The sequence below is a fragment of the Tiliqua scincoides genome, chromosome 2 (genome assembly GCF_035046505.1).
Source record: "Tiliqua scincoides isolate rTilSci1 chromosome 2, rTilSci1.hap2, whole genome shotgun sequence".
Lineage (NCBI taxonomy): Eukaryota > Metazoa > Chordata > Lepidosauria > Squamata > Scincidae > Tiliqua > Tiliqua scincoides.
The window spans coordinates 75,521,808-75,537,653 of record NC_089822.1 but is presented as its reverse complement, the minus strand read 5'-3'; the positions used below and the strand labels follow the sequence as shown (position 1 = coordinate 75,537,653).

Sequence of the window (15,846 nt, the reverse complement as noted above, 5' to 3'; positions counted from 1 at the left end):
TGTATGCCCTGGAGGGGGGTGATGACCCCCAGGTTGGGAAACACTGTTCTAGATTGTACTGTGGTAACTATGGTAGGTTGCCTGGCAACTTTGTCTTGCCTTATTTGGCCCAGGAATCATTAGTTGACCACAACTGTACTAATGGATTTGGCTATAGAATTATGCAGAATTTCATGACTGCTTGGTAGCTTAAACCCTATTCAGACCTTCAGAGAATGCTTAGGGAAGATTGGGACTGCACTTCCTGTTCTTGCTCTCACCTAGCAGCCCAATCCTATCCAATGCTGGTGCAGCAGGGCTGACGGACCCACACTGTATGCAGTGTTTGATGGAGAAGGGAACATTTGTAGCATCCCGGCCTGCTCAACGGGGCTAATGAGATCGGTGTCAGCTATTTAATGTAATACTGGCAGGACCCGGGACAGGATTTGGATACGGTGGAGGCCTGCTCTGCCTTCCCTGCCCCTCCCAGGCCTGAACTGCCCCTCCCTGCATGAGCCACCCCTCTCTACCTCTAGAACACCCTCCCCCACCCCTCTGCCACCCAGTGCAAGAACTACCTGGCCCAGCAGTTTTCAGGCAGAATGTGGTGCCCACAGGACAGCTCAGGCCTTTCTGCCAGTGCTGCTTTCTCACTGGGTATCAGAAAGCACTTTATGGTGCTTTTACAACACCCATCACTGGCACTGCAGCTGCTGCACCAGCGGAGTCCAACCATAGGATCAGGCTCTGTTACGTGAAAATCCCCTTTTTCCTTTTAGTTGTAATTTTCTCTCTGTACAGTGGTGCCTCGCATAACGAAATTAATTCGTTCTGCGAGTCCTTTCGTTATGCGAGTTTTTTGTTTTGCGAAGCGTGTTTTCCCATAGGAATGCATTGAAATTTAATTAATGTGTTCCTATGGGCAAGAAAAGTCAGAACAAAGTCAAATTTGGTTTACAAAGTGTTTATTAAGTGCTCTTTAAAGGCATACATACTGTACTGAGGATTTCAAAAACGGGGGGGGGATGCTGAGTGGGGAGCTTGAAGGCTGTAATCCTGTGCACACTTTCCTGGGAGCAAGCACAATGGGACTTACTTCTGAGGAGACACGCACAGGATTGTGCTCTAAGCTGGGGAGGAGGACAGAGCAGCTGCACTCAATTGCTTGCTTTTGCCGTGATCATGGGGGGAATGTGAAGGAAATGGGGCAGTGAGAGGGTGAATGAGCGATGGGGGGGATGCTGAGTGGGGAGTTTGAAGGCTGTAATCCTGTGCACACTTTCCTGGGAGCAAGCACAATGGGACTTACTTACATAAACTGACATGAAGATCCTCCCCTTACTAGGGTGGATGGGATCATAAACTGACATGAAGATCCCCCCTTATTAGGGTGGATGGGATCATAAACTGGCATGAAGATCATAAGAACATAAGAACAGCCCCACTGGATCAGGCCATAGGCCCATCTAGTCCAGCTTCCTGTATCTCACAGCGGCCCACCAAATGCCCCAGGGAGCACACCAGCTAACAAGAGACCTCATCCTGGTGCCCTCCCCTGCATCTGGCATTCTGACATAACCCATTTCTAAAATCAGGAGGTTGTGCATACACATCATGGCTTGTACCCCATAATGGATTTTTCCTCCAGAAACTTGTCCAATCCCCTTTTAAAGGCGTCTAGGCTAGCCGCCAGCACCACATCCTGTGGCAAGGAGTTCCACAGACTGACCACACGCTGAGTAAAGAAATATTTTCTTTTGTCTGTCCTAACCCGCCCAACACTCAATTTTAGTGGATGTCCCCTGGTTCTGGTATTATGTGAGAGTGTAAAGAGCATCTCCCTATCCACTCTGTCCATTCCCTGCATAATTTTGTATGTCTCAATCATGTCCCCCCTCAAGCGTCTCTTTTCTAGGCTGAAGAGGCCCAAACGCCGTAGCCTTTCCTCCCTTATTAGGGTGAATTAGATCCCCCCTTATTAGGGTGAATGGGATCAGGCTTGCGGGGGGGAGGCTGCGATGGCAGGTTGCTGGGGGGGCTTACATTCAGATGCTGGATGAGGTGAGTGAAGGCACCCCTCCCCTGCTGTGTGAGTGTGGGGGGGCAGAGCATCTGTGTGTGTAAGAGAAGGGGGCAGCCTGTGTGTGTGAGAGAGGGGGAAAGTGTTTGTGTTGCAGAGAAGTTGTGATGCTCCAGGCTTGGGTGGAGAGAGGCTGGGATGCTCCAGGCTTGTGGGGGGAGCACAAAAACGGGCGGGAGCAAGAACGTGCAACCCCTGACAGGCACACAGGAGCCTGGCCCTGTGAGTGAGTGAGTGAGGGGTGGTGAAGAGAGCGTAAGTGTGTGTGTGAGAGGGAGGGAGGGATGCTGACTGACCCGCTGCTTCGCTAGGAAACCCCAAGAACTCATCAGGGTGAACTGCATAAACTGGCATGACGATCCTCCCCCTTCCTTAGGGTGAACTGCAAAAATTGCAAAACGCTTTCGTTCTGCGAGTTTTTCAGTGCGCGAGGCATTCGTTATGCGAGGTACCACTGTATCTGGTTATGTTACTAAAACATCATGCAGGCCACACTTCTCCCAGCACACTTTTCCAAAAACTCTGGTCAAGTCACAAGCTCATGGTTACAAAATCCACCTCCCTATGATTCACATATTATAGGAAGGAGTCTGGCATAGTAAATCATTGTTTAAGTGTCTCCTATTCATTGTATTGTTTTAACCCAGTCTCCTACATTACTATATTCATTGTATTGTTTTAACCCAATCACTGCTTAAGTACCCTATGCAAACTTGAACTGCCTTCCTGGGTTGCCCATTCATCGTATTGTTTAAGTTCCCCCAGCTAGGAAGCCAGCCATTAGACCCCATTGAATTTTGCTGATAAGGGACATCCTGATCTTTTCAATGTTTACCCTGCTGTGTGGTAGTAAAGAAGCTACCATGCAGCTCAGCACGTTTTGCAAACCCATTTTTAAGAGAGGGCTTCCCTGCCACATTTCTCTGGCTCCCCCTCCAAGGACACAACACATCTGTGTTGTGTCAGAGGGTCCTCCACACAGGACTCTCTCTCCCCCCCATTCCAACTGCTCTACAAGACAGGTAACTATCTGGCGTCTGGAACTTTTTCCCTTCTCTCCCCCCCCTTTTTCTCCCCTTCTCTCCCCATCTTTAGTTAGCAACTGGGTTTGGCAGACCAGGGACCCCTAAAATTCTTCCCTACAACCTTTCCTTTTTCTAATTTCCTCTGATGCACCAAATACTTTTTTACATGCAACCACCATGAAAGCTAGGTGCACTGGATTCAAGCATTAGGACCAAGAAACATACACTTATCCATGTGCATTATGTTTACCTTTGTGCTTTTGAAATAAAACTATAATCTTTTATTAAAAGTTATCTTTCAGTCTCCTCTTTAAGCAAAAGGGAATTTCTCTGCATTACGCCGTCTTGTTATCCAGCCTGCGATCCTGAGGTTCCAATAAGGGTAGTGTAATAATTCCCCCTAAACAAAACAGCCCTTTTGGTAACATTTTAATTTCTCACTGGGTATCAGAAAGCACTTTACGGCACTTTTACGACACCCATCACTGGCACTGCAGCTGCTGCACCAGTGAAGTCCAACCATAGAATCAGGCTCTAGCACACATTCAGGTGACAGTCTGAACAGAGCCTACATGTGTACAGGTTGTACACATATTTATATGCATACAACTTGAACATTAGCATGCTGTGTTCATCTCTAGATATATGGAGCTGAGGGCAGGGATAGCAGCCATAATTGCAATTACACATACACACTTAGAGAAAGATACATTCACTAATTGCATCCAGGGGTTTGGTTCTATTGGCCAGTAATGGAGAGAAGCAAGCCCATTCTGGGTTTTATCTGGCAAGTAGAAAATATGAAGGGTCTGGAAAGACTGCAAGTTAAATTGGGAATAATCATAAAATATATTTTTTAAATTAAGTTCTTGAACTAGTCACACCGTTTACATACTTGTAATATTCCAGCCCATTTAACTTCTGAATATGCCTTTCACTGGCAATTTCAAATGTTAATCATATATGAAGTGTGAACCGAAGGTCCATTGTAATCACATCCAATGACTTTAATGTGCTTTGAAACAGGTCAGTGCGGTCTTATGTCACCGATATATACAATGGAAAAATGCAAACAATAAAAAGGTTAATACAAATGCATTGAATGAATTGTTTGTGCACCTACTGATCTGAAGTGATTTTTATGAGCCTGTTGGCAACCAGATTAGGTGCATATATTTCATTGAAGGCTTGGAGGAGTTTCACAGTTGGTAGTTTTATCATGTATTTTGCAGCATTAGTAAATTAAATGGAACCGCTCTTTGTTCTGAGAAAGAAGAAATTCCTTTTAAATTGGCTTATTTTTAGGAGACACAGAGTGCCTACCCAGCACTCTGACATATTGACTCTTCCAAAGCTGGTCTTATGAGGCCTTAGGCAACATTTTAAGTTTATTCTTCAAAACTAGAGTAATCATCATAATTGAACCATACCTCATAAAATTTGTTCAGTTGTTCCCTTAGGCTCTATGAAAGATGTAGCTTATTAACTCTTGTTTCCAGCTAGGTACCTTTAAATTTTAAAACAGAATATTGAAAATCTATTCCACTCTTTTATATATGTCTACAATCCGTTCATAAACATGGAAGCCTGAGTGCGCTCGATTCTGACACCCCAGAAAGCACGTGTGACCCACTGAGGGAACAAAATTGCAGTTCTGTGCTTAATGGCAATAAAATCCTCAGCAATTTGGCTTTGCATATAAAATCTTTTTTTTACACCATCTCTGGTTCAGCAGGGTCAGATAGCAGAACAGATTTGTAGAGCTGTAGCAACTGAAGTTACTTGAGTATAATTGTGATAGTGGATGGGTCTTTCCTGGCATCCTCCATCAGCAAGTGTCTGCCATTTTGTGTATTTGTGAAATTCAGAACAGGGAATCCTTAAACTGGGTCCCAAGCAAACAGTAAATTCAGATTCATATTGCAGCTGCCCAGGAAGCAAAGAAGCCATTCACTTGTTCTTCACAAGTCAACAATTTTCCTTGTGTAGTAAGATTTCTAATAGTGTTTTTTTCAGCTCACTCTCAGCATTATCTGCAAAATGGGCCAATTAAAACAAGATGGAACAGTGGGTCAACTTCTTTGCGATGTACACAGCAATGGCATGCTTTGATTTTGCTGAACAGCCTGCAGTGATTTTGGGTGATGTGAAAGGTGGACCACTCAAGGGGATCTTTGACCAAGCAAGATGAGCCCATTTGCTCAAGCCCACATGAGTGGGCTACCATTTTCCAGATCCTTTTTTTTTTCCTTTTCACCTTGGGGGTAATTGATCCCCGTATAAACATTTGCTGCTGCTGGGACTTGAGTGCTGTACATTGCCCATAGCGTAAGAGGCATGCTTATGTTTTGATTTAATGTACATGCTGCTGACACTAAAAACCAGATGTGGTTCCCTGTAGTAGATACACAGACTGCACATACGGTTTTAAAAAATGGATATGTCTCTTTCACATTACAGGTACTGATTGTGTACAATTGTGTACATGCTGTTTCTGGATTGTGTAAAAGTGTATGCAATTGTAGCAATGGAATGAGAGCCAGGGCACTCTGGTCTATACACCTGGTAGGCCTGTACTTTTTTTGCTCCAACTGCTACCCCACCTTTATGGGCTTCTTTTAGCAAAGTTGTCGTGTCCATTCTCCAAGGGAGCTTCTTCTATTCTTCTCTGCTGCCAGGACTTTGCTTAGCTTTTTGTGGGATTGCACATATTTATTGCAAATGTGCAGTACTTATATATCAGATTGGCTCTAGGCTTGATCTCATTGTGGCATTGGCCAAAGTATGCAGTGCAAGGAATGAAAGGTCTAGCAGGCTTAAAAAAAAAAAAAAAAGACACAGGAGGTCTGCTACTAGCAGCAGAAGCAGAATCCCCAAATTGGTCAAACCAGCAAGTGGTCTGAACTGAAAACCATGGTAGGGAAAGTATCACTTGATCTCCTTGGCTCTCTTATTATTAAGAGGCCCCTTGCTGGCCTGACTGATCCTCTTGTAACTCCCTCCTGAAAGGCTGGATGTTCCAGTGACTCTGGCTTCATGGTGACTTTGACTAATCTATTTCCTTTTCTGCTAGGTTTTGTCTTGTGATTCCTTTATATTTGAGTCTGCTAGCATTTATTCTTAACCATACCATCACTTTGTAAACTATGGTAGGCTTTTTATGTGTGGGTTTATACAGGAAAACGCTTCCCCCCCCCATCCTCTGGAGATGAGGGGAGTGGGGGGGGCTCGGACCCGATCTGCAGATAACTGAATCCGTGGATACAGGATCCGTGGATACAAGCCCCCCCCCCCCGTGTGTGTGATGCCTTCTTTATGAAAGGTTTTTTTTCTCCCAGAAGGCAATCGTTTTAGTGAACTACTTTGGTAACCTTCTTTCTAGAGGCAAAATGCTTTGCAATTGTATCTGCCTCCTTTACCCCTTTTCTTATTGTAAAGAGTGAGCAATCTACTTACTCTTACTCTGATCCTAGAACAGTCAGCTTAATTAGCTGTGTCGACTGTTTCCATCCATCCATCCATCCATCCATCCATCCATCCATCCATCCATTCAGCCCAACCAATCACTAGTAGGACCCATTAAATGTATCCATTTTCGAACAGACTCCACCAACACAGCTTTCACTTTTTATGTGTTTCCAAACAACATTACCTTTGAAGCCTGTTCATTCACAGCAACTCTTTTGCAACTATTCCTACATAAACTGCCATGACTAGATCGAGTTGGCACTAGATAAGTTCTGTATAGTTTATGGCTCATTATACCTGAATATCTCTTATGTTTGCATTGCAAGGTCTGAAATTGTGAATGAAGGCTGATTAGGTAATAACATGAGATAGAAAGTACTAGTTAGAAGGTTCTGAGTATTTAAAGTCATATGATTGGGCGGGGGGGGGGTAGAACTATAACAAATATCCAAGAATAGAAATCTATTACTGTTTAAAAAAAAATAGCAGTGGAAGCCTGAAGCTAAACTAGAGAAGCTATTTAAAAATGAGCTTTTAGCTGAAAGAGAGAAAACAGTGAGGCTCCCACACTGTAGGCAGATGAGTAGCAACTACAGCATTAACCATTTCTCATGCCAGAAAAGATCAATGGCAACGGATAACAGGTGGAATCATTCAAAAATGGCCTTAACGGGAAGAAAGAAGGGAGGAATATGAATCCTGCCAGTGATTAAAGGGCAGTGGCAAGAGCAGAAAAGATTAGAAATAAAGTGAGAGCAGAACGGATGACAAATTCACACTACCGTCGCTTGGTTTATAGTGCTGTATGCTCTATTTTTGTTCTGGCTTTCTGAAAGGAAGGCTAATGCTGATCTATGAAGTGGGCGATAGGCACCAAACAATAGCAACAAAAAAGCACTCATGCTCAGACACACCGGCATCTATCATTTACCTTTTAATAAAATTCACAATGCCGGTCTCCTAGGGTATAAATGCATCCAGAATTACATCTTAGAGGGGGCCCCCAAACACGGGGCCACTTGATGTCAATATAATTGCAGGGCTCCAGTCTCTCATTATTGCGAAAGAGGGAGCCCTGCTACAAAAGACAAACAAGCAGAAAACAGGTACTTCTGGTGTGCAATTAGTACCAGAGGCATGGATAGGCTGACAGAAATAAGGATCTGATTCAGTGTTTGAATAATGAGGGAGAAAGTAGGGAGTCCCTAATGAAGTCACAAGCCTCACTCCCTCAGCTGTAGCCAAGTCATGCCCCCTGTAGTTCTAAAAAGAGTCATTGGGGTTCATCACAAATGGTAAGGGTGCCAGCTCTCCTTGCAGGCAGTAGCTGATTAAAGAGATGCATCCCTCAACCTGAGATGCTTCCGTTCTTGAAGGAAAATATGTGGACATGCTCTTCCTTAAGATTGCTACTATTCTTGGGTAAAATGTTTTACGGCCCAATCCTGTTCAGTGCACGCTGGCTCACCGCCAACACGCACTGTTGCAAGCATGCTGTAAGGCACTCCACCAAGCGCTGGTGGAGCACAGGACCTCGGGCGAGTGGAGAAGTAGGTGGGGATATGGGGGAGGTGGGGAGGAAGCATTCTGGGGTGGGGGGAGGCAGGGAGAGGGTAGGGAAGAGGCTTGCCAGGGAGGGAGTTGGACGAGAAGGAGGTGGGACCAGTAGAGCTTTGCTTCACCAGATCCTAAGCCTCCATGTTGGGCCATCCGCCTGACACGGATGCTCTGAATTCTACGCCAACCCTCAGGTCGTCATAGAATTGAGTAGTCTCACTGCAGAGCTACTCGCTCTACATGGGGGAAGGGGACAAAAGTCCCCTTCTCCCAAGGAGGCGACAGCGGCTGCCTGGGGCATGCTGGATGCAGCGGCAGCCATTTTCATGCCGCTGCAGCCTCGCACACTGGGCAGCTCAGGATTGGGCTGTTAAGTATGTTTACTGTTTAGAGGAAGAATCGAGGAGACCATGTGTCACAACATGGGTGACCCACAGAGCCAAATTCAGTCCATCAGCCATGCCTGATACTTGACAACCTCCTTTTCTTCCTCTCAATCCCAGACAGGCAGCAATAACTGAAAGCTTATAGATTGCTGGTGGAGACAGCCTCTATGGGGGTAGAGATTACTGGTGGTTCCATCCTTGGACGAGCTTGACCTATAATGAGGCAATTAAATTCAATATATCTGTATACTTTTCAGTATCTAAAGGTACAATACAGAATAAGAGTTACTGCAGTTTTTCAATACATTTACCTGTGGAAATTTTTCTCTTGCACGTAGGTAAGAGAAACTGTTCTGCCTCTCCTATTAACCATTAGCCCAATGTAAATAATCCCTTAGAAAGAATACTAATAGCTTGACCACAGTAAACACGAGTTAAGTTTTGTATGTGGAGGAAAATATGACACAAGTGATGTTAGAGGGTATGAAGCCTGCAAAGCAATGCAGAGAGCATAGTTTCTTGTGGGTTTTTTTATTTCTTGCATAGGAAAGAACACTGTGTTAAGTACTGAAAGTCTCTTCTAGTGGGGACTGTGTAATTACTTGCATACTGGAACTTTTTAGTGTGTGTGGTGTGAGTGTGGTAAACCTACCTCATGTGTTGGAAAATTTTGAAATAAGCTCTACCAAAATCTCAAATGAAGCAATGAAAGCTAGTGTAATAAAATATGAGAGATATGTCTATTCTGCTCTTCACATCCACCACACAGGATGCAGTCAACAATCTGAAACAATCGCCTTTGGATAGAGTCAAATGTCAGGTGTCTGTTTTCTGCTACTGACCCCTCTTTGTTCAGGTTGTAGCTTGCCTGAGCCCCTTCCTTTCTCAATCATGCAGTCGCAGTCATATGATCATACTTGCAAGATGTATTTTTTGTAAACATTTAATTGGGAGGGTGACAGGAATACATTCTCTCCATCACCCCAAGGGGACAGTCTTTTGTTCGAGCATAACTCACAACATACGTGCCTCTGATGAAGTGGCCTGTAATCCAGGAAAGCTGGTTGGCAACCTTCAGTCTCGAAAGACTATGTTATAAGCCTACAGCACCCTGGTATTCCCAGGCGGCCTCCCATCCAAGTACTAACCAGGCCTGACCCTGCTTAGCTTCCTAGATCAGACGAGATCGGGCATGTGCAGGAAAGCTTCTGCTGAAATAAAGGGGTTAACCTTTAAGGTTTTTCAATCTGTTGGAAGGATTTTTTTATTTCCCTGCAACAGATCAACATGCCTACCTTTTGGAAGTGAAAATAAAAACATTCATTAAAGGAGCAATCAGATATGCTCTAAAACTATGCTTAGTGCTTATCTTAACACAGTGGATAGGTGTGACACTGTCTGATTTCAAAAGATAGCCAGTCTCTTCTCAATTGTTTAGTGAGGACGAGCATAATGCGCAAACTTTGTGGAATTAAGTACTAGCATCTGAGAATTTTTTCCTATTGGATCAAAATGATTCTCTGTGTTAAGCCCTAGTATCTCCTAATCACGTCAGGGTGGATTATGATCCTAACAGTAAGACTACACATTCCAATCAGCTGACAGCCCAATCCTATCCACACTTTCCTGGGAGTAAGCCCCATTGAATCGAATGGGATTTACTTCTGAGGAGACATGCATAGGATTGGGCTGTAATTCATTTAAGCTGCAATCCTAACCACACTTTCGTGAGAGAAAGCCCCATTGAACAAAATAGGAGTTACTTCTGATAGACCTGGTTAGGATTGTGCCCCTAGTCATTATGGGGATCAGGGAAGCACTCATCCTCCTTAAAATCAGCAAATTTCTGAAATGATTTTATATCTTTGAAGCCTAAAGACCATTGTAATTTCAGAATGAGGATACCCAGGGCCTCTGAGAGTTGTTTATCAGGGTGTACAAAGTTTCTTTTGGGCCCCTTTGCAGAGGGGGAAGGGTGAAACAGAGCGGGGAGGGTGGTGACAGTTGAGCAGAATAGGGGCAGGGAAGGGTGAAAAAGGATGGGGTGAGGGTAGAGACTGCTGGAAAAGCCTTTGGAGCCGAGGTCTACCCAACCATGTGCATCAGTAGTGTCCCTAGCGTCCTATGCGGGCAACAAGTCTAAGTAGATAGGAAAATGTAAGATGCCAGGAAATTTCTGTGCCCCCTCCTTTGGCTCCTGGGCTGCCCTTTTGACCCTGGGCCTGGGTAAAAATTACCCCCTTTACCCCCTTCTCCTAGGCCCTGAGGATACCTGCAATGGCTAAGTGACCAGAAGGTGTTTGTGAGTTACTGATGACACTATAATTACTCTCTCCTGTAACAGTGTTTCTATGGTCTCTCCACAAGATTCCATTCAACAACTAGAATGGGACCACAAACTATCTGTTCTGACTTCTTGACTATAAGGGTAAAATTACATGTTAGGCAAAATGGAACATGGCCATATATACTGTATTGTTATTTTAAATAATAGAGGGGAGTAGAGGGTATCTGGCCCGACACAGATATGGCTGTCAATGAAACATTATCCTCTCTTTAAAATAGGAAGGGTAGGATAGAGTCATACACACACATCTTGACAGGGTCAGCTCATTACCTCTTGGCACCTGAGATGGTGTGACAAATGCTGCCACTTCCACCTGGTGATATAGTGGGTATCTGCTAGAATAGGTCCTTCTCAGTTGTAGCATCCAAGTTTGGAATTACTTCTCTAAAGGCCCAATCCTATTCAACTTTCCAGAGCTGATGAAGCCATGCCAATGGGGTGTGGTGCATCCTGTGCTGGGGCAGGCAGTCATGGAGGCCTCCTCAAGGGTAAGGACACATTTGTTCCCTTACCTCGGGGCTGCATTGAGACTGAATCAGTGCTGGAAAGTTGGATAGAATTGGCACCCTTTGTGCCCTGCCTTCAGAAGTTTAGTGAAGGTTATGTTGTTTAGATAGGCTTTTTCGGATTTTTTAAGTACCCTTGTTAGAATTCCTTTTGTTTTGTTTATTACATGTTGATACGTATATTTGTGGGTGTCTTTTTTTGAAAGTAATCTGCCTTGAATGTACTTTAATGCAGAAAGGTGGGGTTTAATTTAATAAGCTACTAGTTGCAACGTATGGAATAACTTTGGAGAGAAAAGAAAGATAAGAACATGGTTATGTAAGTGTGTTTTTGCATTCGTGCTATGAAGAGTGTTGAGATGTGGACACACACAGACACAGACCTACTGAACACTTTTCCATTTTAAATCTACTTCTGGCATTAAAGATCACTACATGAAAGGAAGATACTTTCAGTCTTCTATTACAGCCTGCCTTGCAGTGGATCATTGGTGAGGGAGGATAAACAGTGTGAAGCCAGCTCAAAATAAGTTGCGTAAGCCAAGAAGAAAAGATTTTCTGCATTTGTGTTTTGATACTGGTAGCTCCTGTGGGTTTTACAATGAGGAATCTTCAATCCACTGTTCCCTTTGTTATAAGCAGAATTAACAGCATAAGCAGGTTCATATTCTGGGTGACAGGCTTCGGAGCAACCGTACCTTTGTAAAGCCTCTATTGTCCTTAACAGTGAACACACAGAAACACATCTTCCCTCAGGAGGAGGGAAACCTGAAATATTTTCTAGATGCTTCTTCCAGGAATGTTGGTGGATTAGCATGAAGCAGTCACCATCATGATTAGAACTGGGATGCTACAGCATATAAGGCTTTCAGCAGACATGGCAATCAAGCAGGCTAGCTAGGAAGGGTAAGAAACTTTAGCCTAGACAAAACAATCCCTTAAAGCAGCGTTTCTCAAACTTTGAGGGAGCTTTACTCCCTCCATAAGTTCTTGCGGAGATTCTTACCATCCACCTTTGTGTTGAGCACTGCAAATGAACAGCCTTTTCTCTGAAGATTCCTGATAAAGAGGTTAGAAAATTAAAGTAAACCTGAGGTACAGGTACATTCCTGATGTTGTTCTGTATCCACAAGTGGAGACTCAAATTCATATACTGTAGCATAGTGTATCCTCAGCCCCTGACAGGAATGATTCTGCTCAGGTCTCTTGCCAGTCAAGAACTGTAGGGCCATCTAGGGTACTTGGGGAGGGAGGACAGCTATCCAGAGTAGTGTGTTCCCCACTTCCTCAAAGTTTCCCCTGCTGTGTTCTAGAAGGTCAAAGTTGCTGTGGGCTGCCAGCTTGGAAATTGAGAATGTTTTTGCTGTATGTAGCTGGGGGGGGGGGAGGTGTCACATGAGTGGAAAAGAGGAACAGTGGGTTTTTTGATTGCCCTTTCTTTCCTCCTGAAACATCCCTTTATATATTGCAGAGTGACATTCACAACTCTCAGTGTTTTGTCCTGCCTTGAGCACAGTAATTGCCTCTCCCTCCCTCCTGTCTTCCATTTTCGTTCTTATGTTCCAGCTGACTCCTTAACATTTCATAACTCAACCATAAACTTAATGGATAGACTTGCATAGTTGGCCAGACTTTTGGCTCCATTTGACCTTCCCTGCCTCCTTTCCATCTCCTGTGTCAGAAGCAGTAACAATGGAGGAATCCAGGATTTTAGCATAGCTGTGATTGAGCAGCAACAGGCTCACCCCATCATCATAAAAAGGTAACAACAAAGACAAAAGCTCTCCTCTTGATACAGTGAGGTGATTTACCTGCTTCTCATCTATCTGCCATCAACATTCTGTAAAATTCTGGAGACTTAGACAGCTCACAGTCTAAGCCAAAAGCTCACAGTGTGATTTTGTTTTTTTGAATAACAACTTCTTTTAAGTTCCAAACATAGATACTTTTCCATATCTAGGAAATCCTCCAAGTACATAGATCCACAACTTTCTTTTTGGGTAGTCTCATTTTCTATCTAAACTGATAAAACACTCAACCATTGAGTTTGCTAGTTGTATATAAAGTATGTTGGATCAAACATCAGGACTACAGGTTGTTTGGCATTGTCTGTGCACCTTACACAAGCCACCTCTTCCCGTTTTCACTGCAATAGAGCACTGAATGGCCCTTTGATCTTTCCTAAGCCATAGTTCCATGTATTTAAAACATTTTCAGCTGTACAGCTGAGCAGGGCATCATTTCCCCTTGTGTCTTTGTTAAGGTCTTGCTCACCGTGTGGGCTCATGGTTTCCTTTTGAGTGTCGATCACAATGCAGCCTTCTGCAGACACTTTGTGCCTACATCATCTTTCTTCTTGTTCTCCTCCTTCATTAATGCAACAAGGATATCTGCACTGTCACCTTTAATCTCTATTCTTGATTTCATGGTTGGTGATGATGATGGTATTAATCATGTCTGCGCAGGTGTTTCTTTGGACAGCTGCCTGCAATGCCTTTCTACTTTTTCAAGATCATCTTGTCTGCAGTTCTTTCTAAAATATCCTTAAGGAGTAAAAAGCTGAGAGACGCATCCTAATAACTGGAACCTCGTCTGAATCAGTACAGGATTTACCAATTATCATTTACTTTTTTGCTGCTTCATTGATTTCACTGAGGGTACATCAGTGTTCAGTGGCCATCATTGAAACCTAGCTTTCCCACCCTACTATCTTGACAGCCCTGTTGAATTGAAGTTACCGCCTAATGCAGCCTGATCATGTACATGTTTGCTCAGATGCGAGTCCCTCTGTGTTCAGCAGGGCTTACTCCCAGTGAGTGTGGATAGAGCATCTTTTTGTTTTTGGCCTCATATTTTATTACCACACTTCAGCACAGTTCATCAGGTTCTTCTTGTTACACACTTTGCCATCTGTGCAAACACATTCTTTTCTTCATGATGTCATTTTGTTATTGGCTATTTTCCTTGGCATTGAAACTAAAAGCTTCTACAGTTCTTTGCTGTTCCTCCTGTGGCCTTAGTATTTTAGAACAAGCCATGTTATTTTACCTTGGCATGTTCCAACCTTTTATTGCACACAGAATTTGGATGGGTACTGAAATCACATAGTATTTAACTCTCTTTCTTTGCAAGCTTTCTCTGTGTTATCTGGCTCTTGTTCTCACTCTGTCTGATAGAAGAGGACTGAAACAGTATAGGGACATGCTGGTGTTATTAAAGCTAAGCTGTGATTTTAATAAATGATAAAGGGCTGGGTGATATGGTTGAGAAATGGCCAGTTTACAAAAGGTGGAAAATACAAGCTTTTGATTAACTGTTTTACGAAATGCATGGCAGCAGCATAATTAAATTACCTGATACATGTTTATCTTTACCTGAACATCTCATCCTTTAAGTAGCTGAAGCTTTTTTGACATTCTTATCCTTGTTCCAGTGTAATGTATTGGGCAAATTTACCTGGACATAAAACCTATTAAACACAGAAGTAATTACTTCTGAATAAACATGCATAGGCTAGCAGTATAATATACCGTAGATAGTCGCCTATAAGTCGATCTCATAGATAAGACGAGGGCAAGTTTTGAGGCAAGAATCATAGAATTTTCTATGACCCTTGGATAAGTCAGGGTCGTAAACTTGGGGTGTGTGTGTCTGATTATAGTTTTGTCTGATTTTACCCTAGGCCAGATCCTGAAAAATAACCTACCAGTAATTGTTACCTATGAACTGACAGTCTCTAATTTATTAAAAATATAATAAAAGATCATAAGATTCATTTTTATTCATAAACTTTTAAATTCTGGTCTTCACCATCTTTTTGTAAACACTAGCAAAGAGTAACTGCACTGTACACGACATACTAATAGAACAGTGGTTCCCAACCTGGGGTTCATGTACCCCCAGGAGCACTCAACAGGACCTTTAGGGGTACTTGAAAGAGCATGGAATAATGGCAGTGCTCCAGAATGCCTTGCAGGGCCAGCAAGGCAGGAAAGGAGGTAGCTAGTTGAATGTGAAAGCCCCACCAATAGCTAATTTTTAGTGATCAGTTCATGTATGAACCAGTGATTGAAGATAGCACAGGAAAAAAACTAAAACGTAAAAAAGTGACCTATCACTCAGAATTTTTCAGGACACTTCTGATGCAAAACAATGCAAAGGCAGAGTCTTCTGCTCTTAAGCCAGAAGCTCTACATATAACATACAACTTAGAACACAACTGGGAGTGTGCAATTCAATTCACAGCAGAGACAAGCAACAGCAAATGGCTGTGACCAAGTGCAGCTGCACATAGCTGAAACCATATTTACTCAGAAGCAAACCCATTGCTTTCCCTGGGTGTTATTCCTAAGTAATGGTGCTCTGAATTGTAGTTTGTGAGACATTTGATGGGAGTGTTTCCACTTTCAGGGAAGGTGCATCCTGCAGCTGCAACAAGCCCACCCTCGCCTGGTCTGAGGGCTGTTTCCTCCTCTTGATTTACAGCAGGATCAAG

The 15,846-nt window shown here is 43.4% G+C and overlaps 1 protein-coding gene and 1 pseudogene across 1 annotated transcript in view; one reads left to right on the top strand and one right to left on the bottom strand.

Moving 5' to 3' along the window:
* Positions 1-15,846, top strand: part of PTPRD (protein tyrosine phosphatase receptor type D) — a 791,067-nt gene that overhangs the window by 189,001 nt on the left and 586,220 nt on the right. The window lies entirely within an intron of this gene.
* LOC136642692 (5S ribosomal RNA) lies at positions 9,598-9,716 on the bottom strand (annotated as a pseudogene).